Raw genomic sequence first — 17,102 nt, forward strand, 5'->3', positions numbered from 1 at the left:
AAAATACATTTTAAAAGTAATTCTCCCAACCCTGTGTGTATATATATATATATATATATATATATATATATATATATATATATACATAACGTAACAAAAAAAAAGAAATGTCCCTTTTTCAGGACACTGTATTTTAAAGATAATTTTGTAAAAATACAAATAACTTTACAGATCTTTATTGTAAAGGGTTTAAACAATATTTTCCATGCTTGTTCAATGAACCATAAACATGAACATGCACCTGTGGAACAGTTGTTTAGACACTAACAGCTTACAGACGGTAGGCAATTAAGGTCACAATTATAAAAATTTAGGACACTAAAGAGATCTTTAATGTCCAGTTGAGCGGGACCGGTGTAATGCGCAATGGTGAAAACTTTGAGTATGTCTGAAAGGGCATGCTAACGCATATTCATGAGGTTGTAGTGCCGACACCAAGTCCAGTGTCTGTTGATACTGCAGTCAGTGATACTTTACCTGCAGACTCAGTTAAACAGTCTTTGGCTGATTTTATGTCTGAGCAGCCACAAAGAACAGCCAGCAATGAAGAGTGTCTCTTTGTTCCATTGGCGCAAACCGTCACAAATCCAGAAGTACAATCAGTAACTTGAACCCACCTGCAATAAAGAAAGTTGTAGTGGAACACTTTGTGCGCAACAATGATCTTGCAGTTCACGGAGACTCGCCGTTGTGACTTCCCAAGTTTTCTGGCCGAGTTTCTCCTTCTTCCTACAAAGTTGACTTTGATACTTGGCGTGCTAGCTTTGATTTACTACTTTTAGATCCAATGGATTCCTACTTCCACCGAGTGCGTAGAATCTTTGAGAGTCTTTTGCCTCCAGTAGCTGACATCGTTAAGTCAGTAGGGTCGAAGGCATCACCAATCACTTACCTCCAACTTCTTGATTCCGTTTTTGCAACGATAGAGGATGGTGATGGGTTGTTCATTAGGTTTCTGAATACCTTGCAAAACTCAAGTGAAGCTCCATCCACTTACCTGTAATGTTGCAATCCGCCCTGTGACGAGGCGGAGTGGATAGTTCTGAAGTAGATAAGCACTTGCTCAGGCATTTCTGTAGAGGCTGTTGGGAGAGCTCTTTGATTTCAGAGTTACAACTAGAACAGAGAAAGCACCCCCCTCCATCCTTAGCAGAACTGATGACCTTACTCTGAACAAAGGAGAGTATGCAAGCTTCCAAAAGTGCTTGCATGAGGCAGCACTTGGGGAACGCTAAACCGCGTTCTATGATGTACCTGCAAACAGCTGTTTCAAAATGATCAAGAAACATCGCTCTGTTCAGTTACAGTAGAACTAGCGATTCATGTAGCTAGGATTCACGATCAACTTGCCATGATAGCTACAAAGCAACCCAGAGATAAGTCAAAGCATAGGTTCATGCTGTCAAAGTTCGGAAAGAGCACAGTTTGAAAAGTTCTAAAGAGTAACCCAGTGTCCCAGACAAACCACAACCAGCCAGACCCCAGCCGGGTTATTGCTTTAATTGTGGAGAAGATGGGCACCTTGCTCAATTATGCACCAATGATCCTAACCCCCCACTATTAGAGGAAAGGAGGAAGCAAATTTTGACACGGTAGAGCGAGTGGGACTTGTGAAATAGCAACCCTGAACTGCAGTTAAACTGAAAGCAGTTCCTGTTGAGGGACAAACATGAACTGAGACAGCAAACGGTCCAAACCCAGCAAAGTGTTTTCAGCTCAGGCACAAGCATGAAAACTTCCTCTTTGCCAAAAGGACTCATTGGAACAAAATGTAATGTGCAAGTAGATATCGCAGAAGTGATATGTAACTGTTTGCTTGACACAGGCTCACAGGTCACTACAGTTACGCAATCCTTCTACAATAAGAACTTGTATGACCAACAAATTCACTCTTTGGATAACCTGTTGGAAATCAAGGGAGCAAATGGTCAAAATGTTCCTTACCTTGGCTATGTGGAAGTAACATCACTTTCCCAAGGGACTTCATGGGAACTACCCACATTAGCTATGATTGTTCCTGATTTTTCTTCTGTTCTTCAGCCATTCGTGCTCAATGGCACGAATACTTTGAATGAGTTGTACAAGAATTTCTCACAGCAAGAAACTCATAATTTCTCTCCTACTTACGGATACAAAAACAATTCTTAAAACCCTGGAATTGTGCCAGAAGCAAAGTGTAGAAGGACATTTTGGACTGGTGCGAATGCCTGAAAGTGTAGGTCAAAGTGTAGTTCTCTTCAGTACAACTCACGTCCATGGATATAAGTCCACTCTTATAAGTGGATAGTTGTTCAACATCCGTCTCTTTCTCCTTTACCTAGCAGCTTAATGATTGAGGTGTGTGTTGTCACTCTGGGAGTAACTCAGAACTGCTACTTACCTGTAGTAATTGTAAATCCTACAGCTCATGATGTCAAAATTCCTCCCAGATGTGTGGACGCTGAGTTAAAAGCAGTACAGTCTGTCTTTCATGTTGAAAAGCTGAGACAAAGAAGCAAATGCTACTGAGAGCCCAGCTACTGAATTCAACTTTGGGAATTCCCCCATTCCATCTGAGTGGAAGGGCAGACTTACGAAACTTTGCAAGAAATGCCAGAGCTATTCTCTCTGCATTCCCAAAATTTCGGACACACTGATAAAGTCAAACACAGAATTAATCTTGCGGATAAAACTCCTTTCAAGCACAGACCCCAACCCATCCATCCTGAGGATATAGAGGCTGTAAAGAAACACCTCCAAGAGTTACTTGGTGCTAAGGTCATTCGTGAATCTGAATCCCCTTTTTCCTCGCCCATAGTTGTGGTAAGGAAGAAGAGCGGTGAGATTCGGTTATGTATCGACTACCGAAAGCTAAATCAGCAGACAATTAAAGATGCTTACGCACTTCCTAAGCTTGAGGACACATTTATGGCCATAACTGGGTCCAAGTGGTTTTCCGTACTCGATCTGAAATCTGGGTACTTCCAGATCGAAGTTATGGAGACAGATAAAGAATAAACTGCCTTTATATGTCGCTTAGGCTTCTACGATTTGTAATTGTATGCCACAAGGAGTCACAAACACTCCAAATACTTTTTAGAGGCTAATGGAAAAGTGTATGGCTGACATAAACCTTCGGGAAGTCTTGGTATTTAGAGACGACATAATCGTTTTTTCCAAAACTTTGGAAGTTTATCAAGAAAAGTTTTAAACCGGCTCAAGGAATATGGTAAATAAAACCCTTGAATGAATTAACCTCAGGTATCACCCTACCCATTGGATCTTTGTGAGAAATATAAATTGTACATGATGTCTTTAGTTTGACATCTAACTCTGTATGTATGTGTGCTAACCACAGAATCACACCACACGCACAAAGAGTCCATGGCCTTCATAGATGCTGTTTGTTTCTCTAGTCTTATCCTCTTGTGGAATGTTCTGTGCTCCAACAAGCACATACTGCTTTCCTTGAGCTAAATAAATATCTCAGTCGGACATAACAAATATCTAGGACTGCTTGACCTCATATGATTACCGTTCCCGTACTATTCCGGTCAACATTTATTGTCCTTGGCTGTCTTGCAAGTCTTGCTATCACTATACTATTGGCTGTTGGTTGTTCTTTGTTCTATGGAAGGTATAAATATTATGCTTGCTGTAATAAACTTTGAGTAGATTGAATAGAAGCAACTGTGTGTTGTCGTTCTTTCTTCTCCCTTCATGAAGTCTTCAGATACGTGGACTCCCGACTGCACTTAGCTGGGCATGCACTGAAAGGGACCGAGCAATACTTGATGGTAGAGGTGTTGTATCTAGACTACAATGAGATCCAAGTTTATTCCTACAGAGGAATTCTTGATGGCAGAAGTGTTGTATTACTACAACGAGATCCAGGTTTCCTACAATCTTTAAGATAGCAAATAATTCTCCTTAGAGAACTCCTAAGGATCCCTTTGATGACAGGTGGACAGCCACTGGTCAAGAAGCATTCAAATTTAATTAATAAAGCATTCAAAAATTAATCATCAAAGAACTCACAAATGCGCCGGTGTTGGCTTTTGCAATTCCAAGACCGCCGTACATCTTACACACGGATGCAAGCACATCAGGCTTAGGTGCTGCTTTGTATCAGGAACAGGATGGGCAAGTCAGGGTCATAGCCTATGCTAGCAGGGGATTGTCTTGCAGTGAGTTCAAATACCCAGCTCATAAACTGGAATGATTGACATTGAAATGGGCAGTGGTAGAAAAATTCCATGATAACCTGTACGGTAGCACTTTCACGGTGGTAACAGACCGTAATCCTCTTAACTGTGTGCTTACCAAAGCCAAACTGGATGCCATGGGGTATATGTGGTTAGTTGCTCTGTCAACTTATAATTTTAAGCTACAGTAACGGTTAGCAAAACGTAACATTGACGATGATGGGTTATCCTGTAGACCCTATGCAGAAGTTCCAGTTGACAACGTCTCAATCAGTAAGTTTAATCTTTTATTCTAAATATAAATGAGAATCAGAAATGTAAGCTTGCTTATTGAGTAAACTTGGTTGAGAAACTGTGTTGTTTAAATGCTACCACGAGGCATAGCATTTAGAGCTAAAGCTAATGAATGTATTAAGAGTTAATAAAGTTAAAATAGTTGTCTGAAATGTTAGGAAAATGTTTTTGAGAATGTTTTCCTGCTTTGTGCAGGACAGCTTATGTATATTTATATGTTTTGTTCGAGTTGGCCACATTTTCAACAAGTATAATAGACTTTTCATTGTGGATGTTTCTGCACGTACTTTCTGGAAAGTCTTATCTAAACTGTGAATATCTTCTGTTCATGGAGTTCCGAATAATCTTAAATTCATCTCTACTTTAAATTCATTTGACAATGAAAAGTTTGAGGTATTTATGAATCTGGACATTTATTGAATGTTTATTCTTGAAGAACTCTGAATTTAGTACATTTGGTAATACAGTTGATTAATTCTTGTTTGTTTAATTTTATTGTACTGGCCTTATTAGTATTCTCTGGCATCTTACTATCCAGTTAAACAGTTACCCAAAAAACTTTGCTGGAGACATCAAGTCATTTCTGAAGTTTATGATTCAACTGTGAAACTGTAAAAATATATAAAAGACACAATCACTAAATATGAAATTAGAAAATTATTGATTGACAATAAAATAAGGACAACCAAACTAAGAAACTATACATCATAACAATTATATCAAGATAACATTCTCACATGTATCGCACAATAAATGTAACATTGTATACTCATACACATTGCGTCTAACGGATGCAAAGAAAGATTTAGTATGAGTCACATACAGAGAGATACCACATTCTGCTGACTCACTGCAGTACTACTGAAACAGGTTGTCTGTGACTACTTTTCAAAATGAGTGCTCAATAGTCATATACAAAAATAATAAATCGTATGAAAAATCTAATTAAATTCAGTCCTGCACACTCCCCACCTGAGATTTTAAGAATCCCAAATCAATTTATAACTTATCATCGGGTGACAGAAGAAGGATAAGTTCAGAGATGGAACGTGACAGGATTTTTTGAGCACCATCTTTAGTCACATTAACATCAGCTTTCCTCACCAATCCATTTTCACAACAATTGCCATTGGCCATTCATTTCTGTTGACTTGAATGTTCTTTACCAAGACAATATCCCCTTCTTTCAAATTAGTTTTTTTGTCTTGCCACTTTCGTCGGTATTGCAAAGTACTAAGGAATTTTTTTTCCATCTTGTCCAGAAGACGTCTGCAAACTTTTGTACTTGTTTCCATTCTTCTTTAAGCAACTCATTATTCCCAAAGTCTCTAGGTGGGGGAGGTGTTGCAACTGTCTTTGTGTCAAAAGAGTAGCAGGGGTGAGAATAAAGGGATATTCTGGGTGAGAGGACACTGGGATTAATGGCCGTGAATTCATCACCGCAGTAACTTCCACCATGAATGTTGTCAAGACCTCATGTGTGAGACGGGACGATTTCTCTTTAATTAGCATGAAATCAAGAATGCGATGAGCAATCCCGATAATTCGCTCCCAGTGACCACCCATATGAGAAGCATGAGGCGGATTGAATATCCAGGTGCAGTGTTGTTCTTTCAGATATTTCTACACATCCTCTGATCTGACACTCTCTGAAGACTCATCCATTTTGAGTTCTCGAGATGCCCCAATGAAATTTGTACCACGATCTGAATGTAGTTGTTCAACTGGCCCTCGCAAAAAAATCTCCTTAAGGCATTGATGAAACTACTAGAGCTCATTGTTTCGATAACTTCGATGTGAGCAGCTGTTGTGCACATACATGAAACCATAACTGCCCACCTCTTGGAATTAGCTTGACCTCCTCTAGTCTTATGGGCAGTCACTTTCCATGGTCTAAAAACATCAATACCCACATAAGTGAAGGGTGGAGCTACTGTCAACCGTTCCACTGGCAAATCAGTCATCTGCTGAGGTTCTGTTTTTCCTTGCAGCTTCTTGCAGTTTACACATTTAAAAGCAAACCATGTATGCACTTCTTACCTCCTACTGTAAAGTGTCTGCCCTGATGTTTCCCAGCCTCGTGATAATGTCGATAATGTGCTTTTTCCAGCTCTTCTTCAGAAGGACCTTTTCTGCAGATATGAGCATTTGGAGAAAGAATTGGCAATGTGAACCAGACATGCTATTGCTCTGATGAGAGTGTTAAAGTTATAGAATCTGCTAAATCTCTCAGAGTTTCATGTGAACTTGGAAACTTCAGTAAGTTTCGAAAGCACATGTGGGCATATTTCGAATCCGAGTTTGGATCCACGAGCTCAAATGATTCTTGTGATTCAGACCGAAGCTGGGATTTATGCAAGAACTGTGGGCCTGTGAGCCATGAACTGGCACTTAGGAATGCTGCAGGTACAGATCTGGATCCGTGGTCTGAGGGGTTAAGTTCTGTGGGAACATATCACCATTGTGCAGGTGAACTGGATTTATGGATTCGTTGAATTTTGTTGTTCACGTAGACATAGAATCTCCGCGTTTGATTATGGATGTAGCCTAGTACTACTTTACTGTCAGTATAATACCAGATAAGATCAGAGTTCATGTCCATCTCTTCCACAATCAACTCTGCAATTTGCACTGCTAATACAGCAGCACAAAACTCCAGTCTTGGGACAGTGATATCTGGCTGTGGTGCTAATTTGGATTTCCCAAATAAGAAGTTAACATCTGTGTGACCATGTTGATCTGTCACCTTCTGGTATCCTAAAGCAGCAATGGCTTTCACTGATGCATCAGCAAAAACACAAAGGACAGGAATGGATGTGCAAACACGTGATAATTGAAGCTCTTTCAAATCTTGAAGAGATTTTTCCCATTTTTTCCACTCGGCCTCCATGTCCTCTGGCAAAGGGGAATCCCAGCCCTCACCTTGTTTGGTAAGTTCCCTCAACATCAACCTCCCTTGTATAGTAACAGGTACAAGGCATCCAAGGGGATCAATCAAGCGATTAACAGAAGATAAATTTCCTCTCCTAGTGAAACGCTTGTCATCATCTGAAACATGAGAGCAAAAGAGCAAAGAGTCTGTTGCAACATTCCAGGACATACCAAGACTACGTAGGATGGAAAGGCCATTAGAGAAAAGTTGTAGAACTTCAATGCCCACAGCACAATCTGCCAAAGGAAAGGCTTCAATCACATTTGAACAGTTAGAGATAATCTTGTGCAGTCTAAGGTTAGACACCGCAAGCATCTCTTGTGTATATTTGAGAAGGTCGATCGCCTCTGCCTCTGTAGCGCATGATTTCAGCATGTCATCAACATAGAACTTCTTCTCCACCAGCTTTCTGATGTTACTACCATAACTTTCTTCATATTATTTGGCTGCTCTCCGTAGGCCATAAACTGCCACTGCTGGTGATTGGCTATTCCCAAAAACATGCACACACATTCTGTGTTCCACAATTTTGCTGTCAAGGTCATTGTTGCTGTACCACAGGAATCTAAGATAATCCCAATGGTCATCCCTAACCAAAAAACAATGGAATATGTGCTCTATGTCAGCAGTAATAGACACAGGCTCTTTACGGAATCTCATCAGGACCCTTAGCAGGCTTTTATTCAAATCAGGGCCTGTGAGAAGTACATTGTTCAGGTTTCTTAGGATGTTATGCCCCAAACTTTCCAGTGATCCAAGATGGCGGCGCGGTAGCACGCAGCGGCCACTCCGGATCCACAATGGTGCTATTTTTGTTAAAAAAGCCCGACTTTTGCAGCACATGGACATCGGAGCAACTGGTGTTCGTGTCTACCATCGCCAGACACTACTAAAATATAAGACTCATGCAAAAACCAAGCTGCATGATGAACTGCAGGAGGCGCTACGCGTACTCGGCTTGCTGCGGAAACCAGGCCTCCAGTCCTCGGCGTCACCTGATGCCGGTGGCCGGGGGAGAGGACGTCATAAGCGGTGTGCGAGAAAGCGGAAGCAGCGCGGCAAGAGGGCGGGGGGTTCATGCTAGGCTAAAAACAAACCCTAGCCGGCCGGCTCTCCCGTCTATCCTGCTCTCAAATGTTTGCTCCCTGGACAATAAACTGGACTATATCTGACTCCAGCAGGCTACGCAGCGTGAGTTTAGAGATTGCTGTCTTTGTTTTCACGGAGACGTGGCTCAGCGACAGAGTTCCGGATGCCACCATTCAGCTAGACGGGCTCACTTTGTTTCGTGCCGACAGAAATACAGCTCTCTGTGGTAAGACTCGCGGTGGTGGCTTGTGTGTTTACATCAACACGGAATGGTGCAAGAACTCTATGCTAGTCTCTAGTTACTGTTCATCGCTGTTGGAGCTTGTGACTGTTAGATGCAGACCTTTTTATCTACCATGGGAATTCACCACTGTTTACATAACCGGAGTTTACATTCCCCCCAGCGCTAACGCTAAGTAAGCGCTCTGTGAACTGTATGGGGCTATGAGCGAACTGCAGAACGCTCAGCCCGACAGACTGTTTATTGTCGCCGGAGATTTCAACCATGCGAATCTCAAGACAGTGCTCCCTAAATTCCATCTGTATGTGGACTTTGCAACGAGAGGGGCGAACGCGCTTGATCTTGGTTACACAAACATCCCAGGCGCGTACTGGGCGGAGCCCCGCCCCCACCTCGGCTACTCAGACCACATCTCTGTTATGTTAATTCCAGCATACAGACCGCTCGTCAGACGCACAAAACCGCTTCAGAAGGTGAAAACCTGGCCAGCAGGAGCCATCTCTGCTCTTCAGGACTGTTTTGAGTGTACTGACTGGCACATGTTCAGGGACGCTGCAACATATGGCGATTCTACCAACTTGGAGGAATACACAGCATCAGTGACCAGCTACATCAGCAAGTGCATTGATGATGTCACTTTCTCCAAGACCATCACTACACGCTTCAACCAGAAGCCATGGATGACTGCGGAGATGCGCACGCTGCTGAGGTCCCGAGACTCTGCCTTCAGAGCAGGCGATAAGGCAGCCAGCCCTAAGAACAGCTAGGGCCAAACTGTCACGGGCAATCAGAGAGGCAAAGCACGCACACACCCAGAGAATCCACAGTCACTTCCAGGACAGCGGTGACACGCGGCGCATGTGGCAGGGCATCCAGGCCATCACCACTACAGGACAACATCAGTTGCCTGTGACAAAGATGCCTCCCTTCCAGATGCGCTGAACAACTACTACGCTCGGTTTGAAGTGCAGAACGACGTGGTGGCGAGGAAGACCACCCCTCCTCCCAACGACCAGGTGCTCTGTCTTACCACGGCAGATGTGAGGAAAACTCTACGTAGAGTCAACCCACGGAAGGCTGCTGGACCAGACAACATTCCTGGCAGAGTGCTCAGAGGATGTGCAGACCAGCTAGCAGATGTTCTTACCGACAATCTTCAACATCTCTCTGAGCAGCGCCGTCATTCCAACGTGTTTCAAGGCCACCACCATCATCCCCATGCCAAAGAAGTCTTCAGTGTCCTGCCTCAACGACTACCGTCCCGTCGCATTTACACCCATCATCATGAAGTGCTTCGAGAGGCTCGTCATAAGGCACATTAAGACCCAGCTGCCCCCCTCACTAGACCCACTACAGTTTGCGTATCATCCAAACCGTTCAACGGACGATGCCATCGCCAAAACCCTCCATCTGGCACTCACCCACCTAGACAATAAGGACTCATGCTGTTCATAGATTTCAGCTCAGCATTCAACACAATCATTCCCCAGCACCTGATTGGAAAGCTGAACCTGCTGGGCCTGGACACCTCCCTCTGCAACTGGATCCTGGACTTCCTGACTGGGAGACCTCAGTCAGTCCGGATCGGAAACAGCATCTCCACCACCACCACACTGAGCACTGGGGCCCCCCAGGGCTGTGTGCTCAGTCCACTGCTGTTCACTCTGCTGACTCACGACTGTGCAGCAATGCACAGCTCGAACCACATCGTCAAGTTCGCTGATGACACGACCGTGGTGGGTCTCATCAGCAAGAACGACGAGTCAGCATACAGAGAGGAGGTGCAGCGGCTGACGAACTGGTGTAGAGCCAACAACCTGTCGCTGAATGTCGACAAAACAAAACAGATGGTTGCTGACTTTAGGAGAGCACAAGGTGAACACACTCCGCTGAACATCGACGGCTCCTCTGTGGAGATCGTCAAAAGCACCAAATTCCTTGGTGTTCACTTGGCGGAGAACCTCACCTGGTCCCTCAACACCAGCTCTATCACCAAGAAAGCCCAGCAGCGTCTCTACTTTCTTTGAAGGCTGAGGAAAGCACATCTCCCACCCCCCATCCTCACTACATTCTATAGAGGGACTATTGAGAGCATCCTGAGCAGCTGCATCACTGCCTGGTTTGGGACTTGCACCGTTTCGGACCGCAAAGCAGAGGATAGTGAGGACAGCTGAGAAGATCATTGGGGTCTCTCTTCCCTCCATCAAAGACATTTACAAAAAACACTGAATCCGCAAAGCAACCAGCATTGTGGATGACCCCACACACCCCTCACACAAACTCTTTACCCTCCTGCCGTCTGGCAAGAGGTAACGAAGCATTCGGGCCCTCACGGCCAGACTGTGTAACAGCTTCTTCCCCCAAGCCATCAGACTGCTCAATACTCAGAGACTGGTTTGACACACACACACACACACGTGTCCTGAGTTGCACTTTAATTACTGTCACTTTATAACTGTCTGCTACCTCAATAACTGCTATGTGCATAGAACACTATCTCATAGTATGTTATGTTTACGTTTTTTGCACTACTGAGTACTGGTCGGCGCTGCACTGTGTCTATTGTCCTGTTCATTGTCAGTAATTTGTTGTACTGTCCCGTACTTTGCACATGTTTGCACGTGCACTTTATATAGGTATATATAGGTATTTTATATAGGTATTTTATTTTGTTGTGTTGTCTCATGTGGTCCTGTGTTGGTCCTTTGTTGTTTTTATGTAGCACCATGGTCCTGGAGGAACGTTGTCTCGTTTTGCTGTGTACTGTACGAACTGTATATGGTTGAAACGACAATAAAACCACTTGACTTGACTTGACTTGAAACTGCGGCAAGTACCATGCTTCCTGATCTGGCTGAAGAGGTGGTGCAATCTCTGCATGCTCATTATTTAGCAAGTTATCCATAAAATCCAGGAAATGTGCCTTCATTTATGGTCACTTGTTCAGAGTGTGTCGCAGTGCGAGAAGACATTTGAATGCATAGTTTTGTTGTTGGGCAGACTTTGTCTGTGCTCACAAAAGGGTAGCGGAGCAACCCAACTGTTGCAGCTGTTTTGAAAAAACTCTTTGTCCATGATCTGAAGAATCCTAGTGTCTTCTACAGATGGAGCAAACTTATGATCATTTGCAGTGTAGGAGAAAACTGAATGACCAATGCTTTCATCGTCAGGCACTAACAGAATAGAGTCCTCGTTGGCAAAAACCAAACCAGAATAGAGTCCTTTCCAACTTCTCTTTTACCTTGATTTGACTGTAGCATGGACTCAGAAAGCTGTGACATCCATTTTCTAAGACAAAAGTCTTGAAAGTATGAACTGATGATGGCCTATGAGCTCCTTTAAGACACACATCCCCAAAGATAACCCAGCCCAAATCCAGTTTTTGAGCAAAAGTGGCATTATTAGGACTTTATGTACTTGCTGGATGTCTCTGCCCAGTAAAAGAAGAATCTCAGCATCAGAGTCGAGAGGTGGAATTTCATGTGCTATGTGTCTCAGGTGGATGTGATGGAATTCTGCATCAGCAGTTGGAATTTCTGTATGATTGTTTGGAATCTGATAACGTTCTAGAAGAGTAGCTAGAGATAACTTCCTTTCTTAGCAGCTTCTATTTCTGAGAGGGTGTCTCCTAAATCTCAAAGCTTTTGTGGGTCTTTATTTGTCACTCTGGGTAGTTTTCTAGTTTGGCAAAAAGAGCATGTTCGATTGCTTCTGGAGAACCATATATTTCCTCAAGTCTCTGCCATGTCATTATCAACACAGCTGATTGGTTTCTGATATGAACAGTTTTCAGTCTCAGTGCATGCTCGGTAGATTCTCAACCCAGGTATTTAATTAAGAGATCAAGCTCTTCTGCAGAGGAAAGACCCAGATCAGAAATAGCACCTTGGAAAGATGATTTCCATGCTCAGTATTTAATGGGCTTGTCATCAAAGTAAGTAAGCCCTGCTGTCACAAGCTGCGTACAAGCTAGATACTTTTCAAGGTCATAGGTAATGGACAAGGAATCGCCTTGATCAGGTTATCTACTCTGCATTTGGTAGTTATAAGGAGGAGTCTGCATTCTGGTGGCATTTTGAGACATGTCTGCACCAAATTCCATGTTCTGTGAACTAATTGGTAAGTTCTTGAAATCTGACTCTCCTTTAATTGGAGCAACGAAGTGAGAAGTTTGAAGTGGTGGTTGCACTTCTTTCCCTCCACTAGATGGCTGTGTACCACTACTGACCTTATATTGTGTTTTTACATAATCTGTTGTTCTGCTTTGACTGTCCTTGATGGGAACAAGAATTGATACTCCACTGACTGCGCTACGTTCCGTTTCTAATAGTGCTTCCTCCAGTACCTGAGCTTCTACTAAAGCACGATCCTTTTCTTTTTCTTCTTGCAAAGCCTACAGTGTTGCTTGAAGACGTGTTCAGTCTTGCATATGTATAATTGTTTATTTGAATTGTATAGGTAATAAATAGGTAACTGTAATTTTTATTTGTTTGGTTTTAATTACATTTCATTGAGTTTAATTGTGAAAAAGAGTTAAATATGATAATAGATAAAGAATCAAAATCCATAAACATTTTATTAGCTTCAAATAAACTAAATAGGTGTAATTAGATTAAATTAACAAAATTTGAGAGAAAGAGAAAGAATATTGAATTTAAATATTCAATTGTGTTTATTGTATTTTATTTGTATATAAAATATACTATATTGTAGATTTATTTCATTGTATTGTTTATTGGTTTTATCTGTGAAGTTTATTTTGTTCAAGTCATTCAGTATAAATCAGTTATTTCACTAAAGTTAGTTGAGTGAGTTGTGGAATATTTTTATCAAGTTAAATATTTCAAATGAGGATTTGTTGGGTGTACGATTTACCAGACTGCCATCCATGGGTTCAATGCCCAAGTCTAAATTGTGCTGAGGGTCTAAATTTAAATCCAGCATCAAAATCACTGAGTTATTGATTTGAAGAGTAAATATTACAAACTTCATGGCAAAGTTAGGGTTACCTGATGAATAGGTTACCACCCAGATTTTCCAGAGATTACCCTCACTTTCTATACTAAACAAATAAATTTTAATCATTTAAATACGATGAAAACCAAAGAGGTGCAACAAGCCAATCAATCTAATAATACTGAATGACTAATGGTATCAAAAGCAGCACTAATATCTAGAAGAATAAAAATAGACAGAAGGCCAGAGTCCGCTGCAAGGAGAAAATAATTTGTGATTTTAACAAGAGCTGCTTCTGTCCTATGTTTAGAACTAAAGCCTGGCTGAAAAGGTCTGTAAAGGTAATTACTTTACAAATTTGATTCAAGTTGGGTTGCCACTGTACTTTCAAGAATCTTTGAAATAAAAAGAAGATTGGAAATGGTCTGAAAATTATTTAGATCACTAGGATCCGCACCAGTATTTTTAAGAATTGCAGTGAAGCCAATTTGAATGATGAAGGAACACTAGCAGTAGATAGTGAATAATGTATTATACCTGTAATAATAGGAGGAATTGAACAAATACAACATTGAACCAAAACTGTGGTTAAATGATCAAGTAGACAAGTAGAGGTCTTAGACTTTATAATCAGTTTATTAATATAATCCACTGAAGGAAGCTCAAAATTAGAAAGAGTATTTGCAGACTGTGGCAGCGGGGGCGTGGTCAAGCGCCCGTCCGGGAGAGAAAAGCGGTAAGGGCGCTCACACCTGAGCCAAATTATGTCTAACACCTGTCTCTAATTGCAGTAGAGCGAGGAGAGCGGATAAAAAGCCAGCAGCCACAGAGCATGAGAAGAGAGAGACCGACAGCAAACCCAGCGTTTGAGTCCTTATTGTTTTGTGTGTGTATGTTACTACTGCTGTCACCAAAAAGAGAATTAAAAGGCTTACCGTGTGCTGAAGACCTGTTTTCTGTCCTCCATCCTTTAACTGTTCTACACAGACCAACAGATTTGATTGTTTCTATTTCGATAACCACTAGACATAGAAACAGAGTTAAGCAATTCTTGGTGTATACTGTCAATTTTAGACCTAAAAAATTCAGAAAAAGACAAACAAGTTGTTTTTTACTTATTTTCTGTTAGTTTGAAAAGATGATTTATGTTGTTTCATTAAATAAAATGGAAATTCCTTCTCCTGAGAGAGTAAGGAAAGGGAGTAAGGGAACTTAGAGGGTTCGTGGAAAAAGTCCCATTGAAATCAACGGCCATTGTACGTTTGATGGATGCGAGGGACGATACCAGCTCCATGTACCGCCCTCCTGTATACGATCTCAATGGACAGATGGAGCTTACGGGTCTGTGGACGGTCAAATTTCCACGGAGTCTGCGGTCCGGAATACATGACCGAATGGACACACATAGGGGGTGCTGTATGCTGCTGTGAGACCCCCGGCGTCCCACGGTCCCACTGTCTGCCCACTGACCACTCACGATGACCAGTGACCACCCTGGGGGGTGGGGCTGTCCACAGACCCATTATCATCCCCCTGACCCACTATTTTACCCAAACTGACCAGTGAGACCCCCTGTGCCACCCTGGGGGGGCGGGGCTGTCCACAGACCCATTATCATCCCCCTGACCCACTATTTTACCCAAACTGACCAGTGAGACCCCTGACCACCCTGGGGGCGGGGCTGTCCACGGACCCATTATCATCCCCTGACCCACTATTTTTCCAAAAGTGACCAATGAGACCCCCTGACCACCCTGGGGGCGGGGCTGTCCACGGACCCATTATCATCCCCTGACCCACTATTTTTCCAAAAGTGACCAGTGAGACCCCCTGACCACCCGGGGCGGGGCTGTCCACGGACCCATTATCATCCCCTGACCCACTATTTTTCCAAAAGTGACCAGTGAGACCCCCTGACCACCCGAGGCGGGGCTGTCCACGGACCCATTATCATCCCCTGACCCACTATTTTTCCAAAAGTGACCAATGAGACCCCCAGACCACCCAGAGGGCGGGGCTGTCCACGGACCCATTATCATCCCCTGACCAACTGTTTTTCCCAAATAGGTTTTTACGCTCTGGGATTTCACGGGCCACGCGTTTGGTGGCCGGGTGCCCGCCCACACCCTCGAAATGGCATATTTTGAAGGTGAAAAAAAAGAATGGCAGGAGGTGTCTGCCCTCTTAGTATGTGATAGAGGGGCACCAGGTGTGCAACCGAGTGAAATTTCGGCTCCGTCGGAGCTCGGGAGCAAAGTTAGAGCACATCCCACGTCACGATTTGTACATTGTATTTACACAGCGGGTCCGTGTACCACGACCCGAAAGGTCCGAACGGCTCCAAATTGACAACAGTAGCTTCTCAGTGGCCCCTGAGCCAGGTCCTAAATTTTGGAGGCCCTTGGGACTTGCTAAGTATTAAAACCTCTGATGAATGTAGCGTTGCACACAGGCCTAAAATGCAGCCTGTCTCATTGATTCCTGTGACAGGCAGAGAGATCTGTTGAAAATAATGAAAAATGCTTGTTTACATCCTAGACCTTAGTCCTCTTAGTATGTCGATAAGGGGCTTTTGACGTGTCACCGTGTGAAATTTGGGGTCCGTTGGAGCTCAGGGTGCAACGTTAGAACACGTCCCACTGACCATTTGTACCATTCATTTTCACAGCGGGACCGTGTACACGACTCCAAAGCTCCAAACGACTCCAAATTGATATCAGTAGCTTCACAGGGACCCCTCTAGTCAGTGTGCAAAGTTTCAAGTCCCAATGGCTTCGTTAAGTGCTTAATTGGATGACTAATGTGTGTAATGTGACAAACATTTTCCTGTAATATTTTTCTTGATTTTTTTAAAGTACTTCCTTAACTCTGAGGGACACACCTTTTAATAGGTTGTTTCTGAGGGCCCAACAATGAAGCATTCGAAGCCCCGGGTCTGAGCATCAATTTTAACCCCGTACACGAAACCGCTGTAGAATTGCATTGGTTCAATGGGCAAGCGGGACGTCTAGAAAAGGAGGTTCGAAGGGCGCAGAACCTGGAAATTTCAGATATTCGATCGTCAGGGGCCCCGATTCAGGTCCTACATTTTGGTGGCCCTGGGGGCTTGCTAAGTATTAAAACCTCTGATGAATGTACTGTTGCACACAGGCCTAAAATGCAGCCTGTCTCATTGATTCCTGTGACAGGCAGAGAGATCTGTTGAAAATAATGAAAAATACTTTTTACATCCTAGACCTTAGTCCTCTTAGTATGTCGATAAGGGGTTTTTGACGTGTCACCGTGTGACATTTGGGGTCCGTTGGAGCTCAGGGTGCAACGTTAGAACACGTCCCACTGACCATTTGTACCATTCATTTTCACAGCGGGACCATGTACACGACTCCGAAAGCTCCAAACGACTCCA

The sequence above is a fragment of the Xyrauchen texanus genome, chromosome 39 (genome assembly GCF_025860055.1).
Source record: "Xyrauchen texanus isolate HMW12.3.18 chromosome 39, RBS_HiC_50CHRs, whole genome shotgun sequence".
NCBI lineage: Eukaryota > Metazoa > Chordata > Actinopteri > Cypriniformes > Catostomidae > Xyrauchen > Xyrauchen texanus.